Genomic DNA, 14,150 nt, shown 5'->3' with positions numbered 1-14,150 from the left:
TAACACTATATGGAGATAGTCCAGTCCATCATGTCATATGGGACTACCGTCATAGAAAGTAGCCATTGTTAGGCCGGAGTCATTGGCTGTCTAAACATGGAGATGTGGATAACACTATATATGGAGATAGTCTAGTCCAATATGTCATATGGGACTACCGTCATAGACAGTAGCCATTGTTAATCCGGAGTCAATGGCTGACTGTCTGTACAGGAAGTGATGTCACATGACATACTTTTTATGCCCATATATGAGTCCTAACATGGAGATGTGGATAACACTATATATGGAGATAGTCTAGTCCAATATGTCATATGGAACTACCGTCATAGACACAGCCATTGACTCCGGCCTAACAATGGCTACTGTCTATGACGGTAGTCCCATTATGACATGATGGACTGGACTATCTCCATATATAGTGTTCTCCACATTTCCATGTTTAGGCCCCATCGCTCACACCCTCGATGGGGTTGGCGATAGGGCCTTTCTGTGTGGAGTTTGCATGTTTCCCCGTGTCTCCTAGGGTTGATACCCTCACAAAAACATGAACAAACTCCCCCCAGAATGATAACAACTAGAATCGTCAGAGAAACACTGTGGTTGGCCAGATAGTCAAGAATTGGCGAGGTCGCATGTCACCCTGAGGTGTCTTACTAGTTACTTCAGTCTATAGTAGTAGCATAATGACCAATGCTATAGTCTTTTTTGTCAATGTATTTGCATTTCATAAAGTTAACATACGAACATATGTATTTGATATTAAATAATAATGTTACATTTCAGGATTCCAGTTAAGAAAAATAGCTAAAAAGAATACAGGATTCCAATTAAAAAAAGAAATTGAAAATAATGGATCATCGCAATGCTTGTCGATCATTTTTTTTACAATATGCATTGTGGCCCTCTGGAGGGATTGTGAAATATAGTGGCCTCTCCATCATCTAAGTTGCCCACTCCTATACCCTATCCAAATGCTACTTATTATTTTAATGTGCAATAAAATTAAGATCTCACACAAGACACAACAGAGTTGAAAATATGCCACATACTGAGTTGAATAGGCCTACAAGTTGCAATTTGAGACCAAAAGAACACAGGATGAAGGTGTGTGATGTTTTGTATGAATCTGATTCAAATCAATTGTTGTTTTTTCTTGTTATAACATTACACTCATGTTTTTGGACAAATTAAACAGTGTCTAGAAATAGATATGTATTATAATAGTTATATCTTGGTTTTGAAATGTTTTTCATTAGAGCATAGGCCTACATGTTTCTGTTTTAATAGCTTTTAACTAACCAGAGAGAATAATCTAATAATGTTTTATCTGTGCCAAAATGCAGATTTCTATGCATTTCTGGGGTTTTGACCGCCCCTCAAAACCCCCATTTTTTTCAGGATGTATCCCGTATTTGAATCTCTGGGAGTTGGCAACACTATGTGTGTAGTTAGTAGATACATGATTGAGTGCTAACAACAGACACCACATGTTCTACTAGATAGAAGACGACGTTATTATTTATAACTTTGGTTTTGGCGATTCAAAGACAGTTAATAAGTGCGCGCGTCCGTCAGTGGGGGGCCACCTAAAATAATCTTGCTTAGGGCCACCTGAACCCTAGAACCGGCCCTGCTCCCGAGTCCCTGACTGACTTTTATCTTTTTAATTGTTGAATTTACTGTTTTTATTCTAATAAAGTTGTTTTTTCCTTTGTTGTTAAGCGCTTTGGGTACCTAGAAAAGCGCTATATAAATCCAAGCTATTATTATTTTATTATTATTCCTTCGTGTCACTCCCCATTTCCTGTCAGTCTACTCTCCTATCAATAGAGGCGTAAAAGCCCACAAACAAATCTTACAAAAAAAAAAAGATGTCCGGGCCTCAAAGTGAACTGAAGTGTGGCCTACATCTGTCCTAGATATCATTATGGCCTACATCTGGCCTAGATATCATTATGGCCTACATCTGGCCTAGATATCATTATGGCCTACATCTGTCCTAGATATCATTATGACCTACATCTGGCCTAGATATCATTATGGCCTACATCTGGCCTAGATATCATTATGGCCTACATCTGTCCTAGATATCATTATGACCTACATCTGGCCTAGATATCATTATGGCCTACATCTGGCCTAGATATCATGACCTACATCTGTCCTAGATATCATTATGGTCTACATCTGTCCTAGAGATATCATGGCCTATGTCTGTCCTAGATATCATTATGGCCTACATCTGGCCTAGATATCATGGCCTATATCTGTCCTAGATATCATGGCCTATATCTGTCCTAGATATCATTATGGCCTACATCTGTCCTAGAGATATCATGGCCTATGTCTGTCCTAGATATCATTATGGCCTGCATCTGGCCTAGATATCATGGCCTATATCTGTCCTAGATATCATTATGGCCTGCATCTGGCCTAGATATCATGGCCTATGTCTGTCCTAGATATCATTATGGCCTGCATCTGGCCTAGATATCATGGCCTATATCTGTCCTAGATATCATGGCCTATATCTGTCCTAGATATCATTATGGCCTACATCTGGCCTAGATATCATTATGGCCTACATCTGGCCTAGATATCATTATGGCCTACATCTGGCCTAGATATCATTATGGCCTACATCTGGCCTAGATATCATTATGGCCTACATCTTGGCACAAACGTCTCAAAGTTTGTTGGACAACCAGGGTCCCATTGGCCAAGCTATGCAGGATGCGCTGTGATTGGCTAGTGGGGCGCTTGATGAATGACTATATGTTAAATGAATAAAGAATAATGGTGTGGCATTGAGCTCATGGATGTACACATTTATTTATGGTTCTGTGACTGGAGCTGATTACTGTTGATGATGATGTGATGTATGGACAGTCTGTTGATGATGATGTGATGTATGGACAGTCTGTTGATGATGATGTGATGTATGGACAGTGTGATGATGATGTGATGTATGGACAGTGTGTTGATGATGCTGCACCTTCTCTTTACTGTACTGCTCTCTTTTTTTTCTTCCTCTTATCTATCTTTTTTCTTACTTCTCTGTAACTTTGTAAATAACTGTATACTGCTATGCTACAACTGGACAACTGAATTTCCCCCTTGGGATAATAAAGGTATCTATCTATCTATGTGATGTATGGACAGTCTGTGGTGAAACACAGACAAAGGTGGAAACAGTACTCACATGTTTTACTTAAAGGGGAAAACCACCCATTTCCAATATTGAACTGTCATTAATATACCTTAGGAGTTGTTTGGAAATAAATAAATAAAAAGCGACCCAGTCAGATTCGACACACAGCAGGTCTGTCTCGGTTGAATTTCACCCTACCATGAAGAATGTGGCTTTGATCCTTACATTTTCCCAGTCAAACTTTTCATGGTTATTGAAGTCTGCAGTTTGGAGATCTGCATTCTCAGTGATGGAAAGTTATAACCCCACGGTCAGGACCTGGACCAATCAGTGACGTCTCGATTGGGGCCAGGTGAAGTCAAACCAGAATATCACCTGATTTCAACCAACAAAAATCCTGCCCACAAAAACGGACGTCCTGGATTAATCAGAGGGTCCGATCGAGGCCAGATAAATATCATAACTAGCCAGATATGTCCCAGGATATATTTCAACTAACATTACAAACAATAACAATAATCCTATAGTCCATATGATGTCCTGGTAATGACGTTAAGATCATCCATATGGGCTGTGATCTGGCCTAGATCACACCGGAGGACGTTATCATAACGTCATCGTGATGTCATTTGGCTTGAGGGAACTAATCTTACTTATTGCAGTTTGTGTAAAGGCCCTTAGCTGAGAGAGATGAAGCAGGGACCCCTTGGCTGAGAGACAGATACAGATGCAGCAGGGATCCACTAGCTGAGAGAGGCAGATGAAGCAAGGACCCCTTTAATAGCTGAGAGAGATGAAGCAGGAACCCCTTTAATAGCTGAGAGAGATGAAGCAGGAACCCCGTTAATAGCTGAGAGAGATGAAGCAGGAACCAGCAGGGACCCTTTAATAGCTGAGAGAGATGAAGCAGGGACCCCTTTAATAGCTGAGAGAGAGATGAGGCAGGGACCCCTTAGCTGAGAGAGAGAGATGAAGCAGGGACCACTTAGCTGAGAGAGAGAGAGAGAGAGAGAGAGAGAGAGAGAGAGAGAGAGAGAGAGAGAGAGAGAGAGAGAGAGAGATTTGGGGAGTTTGGTACTTTTATCATGCTTTTCTATAGGATCCATTAAAAAGCTAAAAGTAGGCCTACAAAAGAGAACAATACAGTCATAATGATTGTTTCATTGCCTTCCCTGACTGTGTGGAGGAGGCGGGGCGACAGCATGTACAGTAGGTCTAGTCTATAAAAGAAACAAGAACAGACAGGGAAGTGAGGGAACCATTTTTTATCGAGGCCCATAACTCTGAACTTAACATCTGGACAACATAGTGGGATTACAAAACAAAACAGAGGGACCAAAACTTCATACAAAGTAAGTGTTGTTATTTTAATACCACTACTGGTACTACTACAACCACTTGGTTTACACAGAACGAGAAACCGTTTCTAGCCTACCATGGTTTCTACTACTAATAGGCTTAATATCCCTACCTACCTCTCTGTGTAGTTTGCTTTTCTTTATTTGCTCTCTTTGGGGTTATGATTCATGTCACCAACCAACATAGACAGAGCAGAACATAAGAGCAGAGCATTCCAAAAATAATGATGTTTAATGTTTTAATGGTAAATTATTTGGTATAATGATTACATTGACTTTTTATGACGGTAAATTAACCTGCGGCAGATTAACCCGCGGCAGATTTCCACTCGGCGATTCTTAAAGGAGTAGTTCACCCCCAAAATGACTTTTTTTTCTATTGATTACTCATGGAGAGTAGAGTTCAATAATATTTTTGGGTTTTTGTCACATTCCTAAGACAAAAATTTGATTCGAGTAAATTTACCCCCATTGATTCCGGATGGGGACCCATTTCGAAACGGGTCCCCATCCGGAACGAATGGGGGTAAATTTATTGTTATCACATTTTTGTCTTAGGAATGCGACAAAAAACTAAAAATATTATTGAACTCTAGTCTCCATGGCGTGACTAATCAATAGAAAAAAAGTAATTTTGGGGGTGAACTAGTCCTTTAACGGCTGAAACCTGGTTGGTTTCCATTGTGAGTTAACAGTAACATCCAGTCTGGAGCCCGCCTACTGTATCCGGCCATTTGCACTCACACACATGCATACACGCAGTGTTTCCGTTCCAGACCGGATCTACAACATGCAAAGAAACTTTATTTTAAAGCCTCTATGGTGGAACTACTTATCAGTTTACTGTAAACCACGTGATTTAGGAGGAGATGTGTCGTTGTCAGTAGGGTGTGGTTTACTTTGAGTAGCCTATTTAGTGTTTGTGAATGTAGTATTTCACAAAGAAAAGTTTTAGGCTACAATCCAAATAATAAGATCATGAAAATAATTAATATGCCTATTTTAATAAAGGAACTGCTGAACCAGTCGACATCTCAAAGCTGCAGTCCATAACTTTGTTTAGCGAATAAAACATCATGTAGAGCACGTTGATTAATAGTAGCCTACCTAATATTAACACGATAGAACTATTCCAAGTTCAACTATCTCAGACCAGTGGTGCACCCGACCACTGCTGGTAGTTCTGTTGTTGCAACATGTGTCTCCTGCTCTTCTACTCTGTGGTCTAGTAGGACTCCTGCTGGTTGACAAGAGCTACTGCATGCATCTACTGTAGTCTCAGCATTACGTTGGTGATATTGTTGTCTGAGGGTGTGTGTGTGTGTGTGTGTGTGTGTGTGTGTGTGTGTGTGTGTGTGTGTGTGTGTGTGTGTGTGTGTGTGTGTGTGTGTGTGTGTGTGTGTGTGTGTTTAAAGGCACAGGGCAAATGGCTGAAAGGCTACAGTAAGAGATGCTGATGGTTAATGCCATGCATCAATAGCATGATCTGTTTTCTGATCTATTTTATTGACAGGTTTAATAAAGAGCAACATGGAGCGCAAGAAGGAGGAAGCTGACAAACATCACATCCACAGAGCAGAGTCTCCAACACCCAGCTGTGTGTCTGTGAAGAGTGACTGGTCTAAAGGAGAAGGTCCTCTCTTCAGTGATCAACCTGGACCTCCTCACACACAGTATGTCAATCCTCCTATCACTATAACATGACAAAGTGATCTCATGCATGTGTAAACTACTACAAAACAATACATTAATAACAGTGTGTCCTCCCTGTTCAATCTGTATCTATATTATCTGTTACTGTGTGTGCAGTTTGTGAATGAAGTTGTACAAATCACAATGTGGTGTTCAGTGGTGAAGCTGCACTATAAAGACTGACTGCTTGTGTACTTATATCTATATGGAATATATATCTATGTATCAAACTATGTTATATGTATATTAGGGCTGTCAATTGTTTACAATATTTAATCTGATTAATCACATGATTGCCCATAGTTAATCATGATTAATTGCAAATTAATCGCATATTTTGTATCCATTCTAAATCTACCATAAACTGATATTTTTTCAAGTATTTGATACTCTTATCAACATGGGTCATGGGTGTAGACAAATCCTTGATTTATGCAAATATTGGAACAATGACAAATCCATTCCAGAATCTTCTTCAAGTTACAAAACGTGTGCATGGGATGAAATCATACATTCAAGCCCAACAAATAACAGATGGGCATATTGATTTACTAACTTTAAGTTAACATAAATTGAACGCAGAATATTGTAGCCTAAATGTAATGCCTAATGAGTTGTAGGTTTACAACAGTAAAGGTACAGTACTGTAACATCTACAATGACCATGGAAATCCACAACACATAACAGCAAAACATAAGGAGCATGCTTACGGACATAGAGAGCTGTGTCCTCAACTACGAATAGGCCAAATGGCTAAAATAAATAAACATGTGATTAATTTATATATATATATATATATATATATATATATATATATATATATATATATATATATATATATATATATGGAATATCTATCTATGTATCATGTTATCGCATGAGAACCATCACATCTTGTCCGTTCGTGAGTGAGTAAAGCCTCAATGTCTATAGCTGCTGACCAGTTGTGACATCACATCGTTGTGACATTACATTCTGTCCTTGTATCTTGTATGCCCATATATCGAGATCCATGATGTCATCTATATTAAGCCCTTAGTGTTAAGCATGGAGCCCAGAAAACCAGTAAAATGGAATCATGATGCGGAGAGAGTGGGGTTGAGAACAAACTTAAACTTTACTGTAGAATGACAGAATAAAACAACATCACAGGACTCACTTTAGGGGTCGCATGATTACAATTTAGGTACATCACACAGGGCAGATGAGAAACATAAATGACAGGAGCAAAAACATAGGAGCCACACCCAAGGAGCCAGGAGCGTAGATGAAGAGCGTGATCACAAACTATAGTACAACAGGTCACGTGTGTCACAGCCAAACAGTGGCAATGAACAAGCGAGGTGTAACTCGCACAGGTGCTGGTGCATTAAATAGAGGAGTCAATAAATCACAACAGCATGCAGCTGTGTGGCCTGGGAGGAGTCAGTCAAATCACAGTCAGTGGGAAGGAGAGGGGTAAAAAGCAGGGTACAACACATAGCTTAGAATGCCCATGTATGGACATAATGTGTGAGTCTCATGGTCTATAACATAAGACATCTATGATGTCAGACATCTGTCATATCCATATTTGGGAAAATATTTTGTCCACATTTTGTCCAACTTAAACAACCAACTACAACTTGCAAATTAATTCTGTCCTGTGCGAATCCTGTCCTTTTCGCTCTTAGGCGTCTTACTGGTATCTATCTGGAGTATATATATCTATGTAACTAACCATGTTATATCTATGTAACAAACTCTGTTACATAGATCATGTACACAAGCTAAACCACCAAAATGACGTTTTTCATTCACATGATAAATATATAAACGTTTGTATGATTCCAGAAGTCACAGAGCAGAGTCTCCAACACCCAGCTGTGTGTCTGTGAAGAGTGACTGGTCTAAAGGAGAACCTCCTCTCTTCAGTGATCAACCTGGACCTCCACACACACAGTATGTCAATCCTCCTCTACAATATTTAACACTATAAGATGACAAAGTGATCTCATGCATGTGTAAACTACTACAAAACAATACATTAATAACAGTGTGTCCTCCCTGTTCAATCTGTTTCTATATTATATTATCAGTTACTATGTGTGCAGTTTGTGAATGAATTTGTTCAAATCACAAAGTGGTGTTCAGTGGTGAAGCTGCCCTATACAGACTGACTGCTAACCCTAACCCTAACCCATGTACACAACATGACCTATCTACAGTACTGTATGTTATATCTATCTGTAATATCTATCTGTGTGACACACTATGTTATATCTCTATGGAATACCTATCTATGTAACACACCATTATATCTATCTGGAATATCTATCTATGTAACAAACTATGTTATCGCAGTTAACAATGAAAACCGCCACGTCTTGTCCGTCCGCGATCATATTGTTGTGACATCACATTGTGACATCACATTCCGCCCTTGTCCCTTGTATGCCCATATATAGAGATCCCTGATATACATATATGTCTATAGCTGACCTATGATGTTACATTGTTATGACATCACATTATGTCCTTGTCCCTTGTATGCCCATATATGGAGATTCATTATGTCATCAATATTAAGCCCATAGTTTGGAATGCCCATATACGAACATATTGTGTGAGTCTCATGTGGTCTATAACAGGGGTCTTCAACGTTTTCAGGCCAAGGACTCCTTAGTTGAGAGAGAGATGAAGCAGGGACCCACACAACCTGTTCACAGATTCCATATAGTTTCATTGTTTGACAGCACAATCATCAGTGTATTTTGGATTCATGTCAATTTGTGTTTTCAGATATTTAACCACTGTCAATACTTAATACATTTGACCTTTCTCTGTACTTAGTCTGCTCTTTCCCCCCTCCAAAGCTCTTTGCAAAAAATAGCCGATCTACAAGCTAACAACGCCTCGCAGCGCGAGGCATTGTGAGCTTGTAGATCAGCTATTTTTGGCTAACGTTCTCAGAATATGAAGGTTAAGGTTCAAATGGTTTATATAGAAAAGGGATTTCTACCACACAAAGATTTGGAGGACCCCCTGTAGTAACTCTGAGGACCCCCTAGGGGTCCCGGACCCCCTGTTGAAGACCCCTGGTCTATAACATAAGATATCTATGATGTCAGACGTCAGTCATATCCATATTTGGGAAAATATTTTGTCCACATTTTGTCCAACTTAAACAACCAACCACAACTTGAATCAAACTTGCAAATGAATTCTGTCCTGTGCAAATTCCATCCTTTTCGCTCTTAGGCGTCTTACTGGTATCTATCTGGAGTATATATATCTATGTAACTAACCATGTTATATCTATGTAACAAACTCTGTTACATAGATCATGTACACAAGCTAAACCACCAAAATGACTTTTTCATTCACATGATAAATACATAAACGTTTGTATGATTCCAGAAGTCACAGAGCAGAGTCTCCAACACCCAGCTGTGTGTCTGTGAAGAGTGACTGGTCTAAAGGAGAAGGTCCTCTCTTCAGTGAACCTGGACCTCCACACACACAGTATGTCAATCCTCCTATACAATATATAACACTGTATGCATGTGTAAACTACTATAAAACAATACTATTAATAACATTGTGTCCTCCCTGTTCAATCTGTATCTATATTATCAGTTACTATGTGTGCAAATCACAATGTGGTGTTCATATATATATATATATATATATATATATATATATATATATATATATATATATATATATATATATACACACACACACACACACACACACACACACACACACACACACACACACACACACACACACACACACACACACACACACACACACACACACAACTAAGTGATCTCATGCAAATGATTGAAAACCAAGACCCTAATGTGCTTAATTTCTGGGCAACAACTATAAACATGCTTTCTTGTTTAGAACCTAGCCTAACTACATCACACTAGTGATGGCCAACCACTTGACTTTGATGCTATCTTAGAATAGTTGTAGACCTACAGTATTTGACACTGCAGACACAAAATTGCCTTCATTGATGCGTTAACGATGGGTCAATGGTGTCATTGTTTAATCCAAACACAATGATATCGTATCCACAGACTTTAGGGATAGCGATAAGTGGACCTCTGGATCTCCCCTCATCCCTTATCTGTTTGGTTGTACACAAATATGTATACTATCTATGTAACAAACTATAATATACTGTATCTATCTGGAATATATACCCAACAAATATGTAATATCAGTATATATCTATGTATTAAATAAAAAAAAGTAGATCTACAAGCTCACAACGGTTAGCATTGCAACATGTTGTAAGCTTGTTTACAACATGTTTCGGTTACTTCTTGACCTGGGGCCCATGACCCATGTTTCTCCCACACATTTTGCTAGATTAAGTTGTCTCAGCGTTGAAGACAGGGTTAAACAACTAAAAATGGGATTGACTTTCAAAATAGTGATAGTCTATGCAAATCTGCCCTCCATCCCCTCAGTACCCGCATATCTGACTGGTTAGCGACACCCCCCTTACCATACAGAGTTTGTATAACTGCGATATTATTGAATGTTTTCTTTGCTTGCTATTTATTATGTCCATGAATTGATACAGAGGGCTTCCAACATAAAAAAGACAGTAAAAGGTCTTATTGTCTCCAACAGCCGAAGGCATGGGGGAGAGTATGTTTTCCCCTTCGTCCGTCCGTCCGTCCGTCCGTCCGTGTGTGCGTGCGTGCGTGCGTGCGTCCGTGTGTCCTCGCAGTTTGTGTGCACCTAATCTCAGTCGCCGTTGGCCCGGTCGCTGCCAAAGTGAGCACACACATTCCCTGGATGCCAATCTAGAACCTCTGCCCTAAATTTTTCAAATGGGCCTTTTCTAGCGTCACCTAGTGGCCGATGTTCACAAAACACATTTCTGTGCGCTACTCTTACAGATTTTGTCCAAAAATCCTACAAATCGGTAGGCAGTATCTCAACAGTCATGTGATCGACACAGATCTGTCCGATTTTGCATATTACATCCTGATTGGCTAAGATTGGCTTCCAAAGTTTGAAGGATTGAGCCGTTTTGAACAAAATGCCTCAAATCACAAACGCAAAGTGCAATTATCATGAAATTGCGCACACACGTTCCCACTAGGTCGAGGAAGAAATGCCACTTCAAATTTTGGAAATCAGCCTCATGGTGGCGCTATAACAGGCCGATTTGTGGTTTTACCTATAACTCCACCATTCAGTTTCAAACTTTGTAAGCGCACTCCCTAGAGGCCAAGGAAAAACCCTTTCCCTGCATTTTTCACATCAGCCTTTTATAGCGCCACCAGGAGGCCGACTTATGTAAAACACAATTTTTCCTATTATTCGTTGAGAATAATAATAATTGAGTATTTCATATTCCATCCTAATTGGCTAATATTGGCTTCCAAAGTTTGCAGGATTGCTCAGTTTCTTTAACAAAATGCCTCAAATCATCAACGCAGCTTGCAATTACCCTGAAATTTGCCACACATATTCCCACTATGTCAAAGAAAAAATGCTACCCTTTTCACATTGGCCCGTTATAGCGCCACCAGCAGTTAGACTTTAGCAAAATACATTTTTGGAACACAATGCTTCAAATCATGCATGCAGCGTCCGATTGCCATGAAAGGTCTAAGGTGAAGAACATATGCCACCCTTTTTACATTGGCCTATTATACAGTAGCACCACCAGGACGCACGGCCTGGTGGAGACCTGTGCTCGGAAGAGCACTGCTTCTAGTTTGGGATGTTCCTTTTAGGCAGGGTGTTTAACTGTAGCCTGACACTTCAGTCCGCACATCACCCCCCCCCCTGTTGGTGGGTGGTTTAGTGAACGTAGTGTGAGATGTCTGGCGCTCGCAGTCAGGCAAGTTTAACTGTGCTTGTACTGAACTACATTTCAATTGCATTGACTATACAAGTAATGTTCTCTATTTTTGTCTAATAAAATGATCAATCAATCAAAAAACTCTCATACTACACAAATAAAAAAACTTTTTCATTCACATGATAATTGTATAAATATTTGTATGATTCCAGAAGTCACAGAGCAGAGTCTCCAACACCCAGCCTACTGTCTATGAAGAGTGACCAGTCTAAAGGACATCCTCCCCTCTTCAGTGATGAACCAAAGTATGTTAATCCTCCTATACAATTATAACACTATAACATGATGAAAATAACATGATGAAATAACATGTGCAAATTACTATAAAAAATACAATTTTTGTATTCAATCGTCAGCTATTAAGTTATTGTTCAGTTTGTGAATCAAGTGGTACAAATCACAACAATGTGTTCAGTGGTGAAGAGATTGATTGTTAGAAGTGACCGTCAGGGTGTGCGGAAACAACAGACTTTTAAAATTAGGCAGTGTTAATTTGGCAACGTCAACACATTTACCTCAGACTCAGTGTTTGGCAGGGATGTAGTGGGGGGGGGGGGGGGGGGGGGGATGCACACGTACCCAGCATAGCATTTGCCTTCAGTACCCGCCGCACACAGTTTAAGAATGAAGTGGTACAAATCACATCAATGTGTTCAGTGGTGAAGTGATTGATTGTTATCTCTGTCAGGTTGAAGGCCAAGCCACTGTCTGTCTGTGGCTAATCTAGCAAACTACTATATTGACAGAGACACATTTCTTGTGCACACTGCCAATAGACCATGGAAGCCAATCCCTGCATTATGTTTATATATTCATGGTGGTGCTATACCAGCACAATTCATTGGTCAAAGACTGATACTGTAGCCAACCCGGCCTGGTGGAGATCTGGAGATACTGCATATGCTCTCTGTTCTTAGCCAACCCGGCCTGGTGGAGATATGCACTCTGTTCTACTTATTCTCATGTCATTTTGGACAGTCATGGTGTCACACGTCATTTACATGGGTTCTGTTCCCAGTCTGGTTCTGTACAAACATTATGGACACAAGACATTAACTATCAGTCTGGTTCTGTACAACATTATGGACACAAGACATTAACTATCAGCATCCTTTATTGTAAACATTTCATCCCATTTGCACCTTTTCATACAGTACACACACAACACCACACAACACAAAACAAAACAAAACAATGTCACCACATGATGCATGGACGCACACACGCACAAACACACGCATGCACACACACAGAAAATATAGGAAATAGATTGAAAGATCTTCCTACAGTATCTGTCTGTCCGTTTATGTACATCAAAGTACTTTGTATTACTTTCTATAGCTATTTGTTGTAGTTGTTCCTGTTGTTTCAACATTGAAGAGCCTTAAACAGTTCTACTCTCTCATACTATATAGGATAACATTTATTTTACCTTCACATGATGAATGTATAAACATTTGTATGATTCCAGAAGTCACAGAGCAGAGTCTCCAACACCCAGCTGTGTGTCTATGAAGAGTGACAAGTCTAAAGGATACCCTCCCCTCTTCAGTGATGGACCAAAGTATGTTAATCCTCTTATACAATATATAACATGAAGAAGTGACATGTGCAAATTACTATATATAAAAAAAAAACAATTTTCATGTTCAATCGTTAGCTTTTAACTCATCCAGTGCCTATCCCGAACTAGTTCGGGATATTCTGGATCAAAAACAATTTTTTATTTGCTATTTTACGTACCCCGAGCTGCTTGAATCAAACTTGCAAATGAATTCTGTCCTGTGCGAATTCCATCCTTTTCGCTCTTAGGCGTCTTACTGGTATCTATCTGGAGTATATATATCTATGTAACTAACCATGTTATATCTATGTAACAAACTCTGTTACATAGATCATGTACACAAGCTAAACCATCAAAATGACTTTTTCATTTACATGATAAATACATAAACGTTTGTATGATTCCAGAAGTCACAGAGCAGAGTCTCCAACACCCAGCTGTGTGTCTATGAAGAGTGACCAGTCTAAAGGAGAAGCTCCTCTCTTCAGTGAATCTGGACC

At 39.5% G+C, this 14,150-nt stretch overlaps 1 long non-coding RNA gene across 1 annotated transcript; it reads left to right on the top strand.

Annotated features, from left to right (window-relative positions):
- Positions 1–8,093: 8,093 nt before the first annotated feature.
- On the top strand, positions 8,094–13,650 carry LOC308293409. The gene is made up of 3 exons (XR_013962463.1): positions 8,094–8,146; positions 9,605–9,709; positions 13,558–13,650. It is a non-coding gene; the product is annotated as an uncharacterized lncRNA (long non-coding RNA).
- Positions 13,651–14,150: the final 500 nt, after the last annotated feature.

This window comes from Nannobrachium achirus, assembly GCF_963921795.1.
Source record: "Nannobrachium achirus genome assembly, chromosome: 10".
Classification (NCBI taxonomy): domain Eukaryota; kingdom Metazoa; phylum Chordata; class Actinopteri; order Myctophiformes; family Myctophidae; genus Nannobrachium; species Nannobrachium achirus.
Note: the sequence above shows the minus strand (reverse complement) of the source record. Positions and strands in the feature narration are given on the sequence as shown.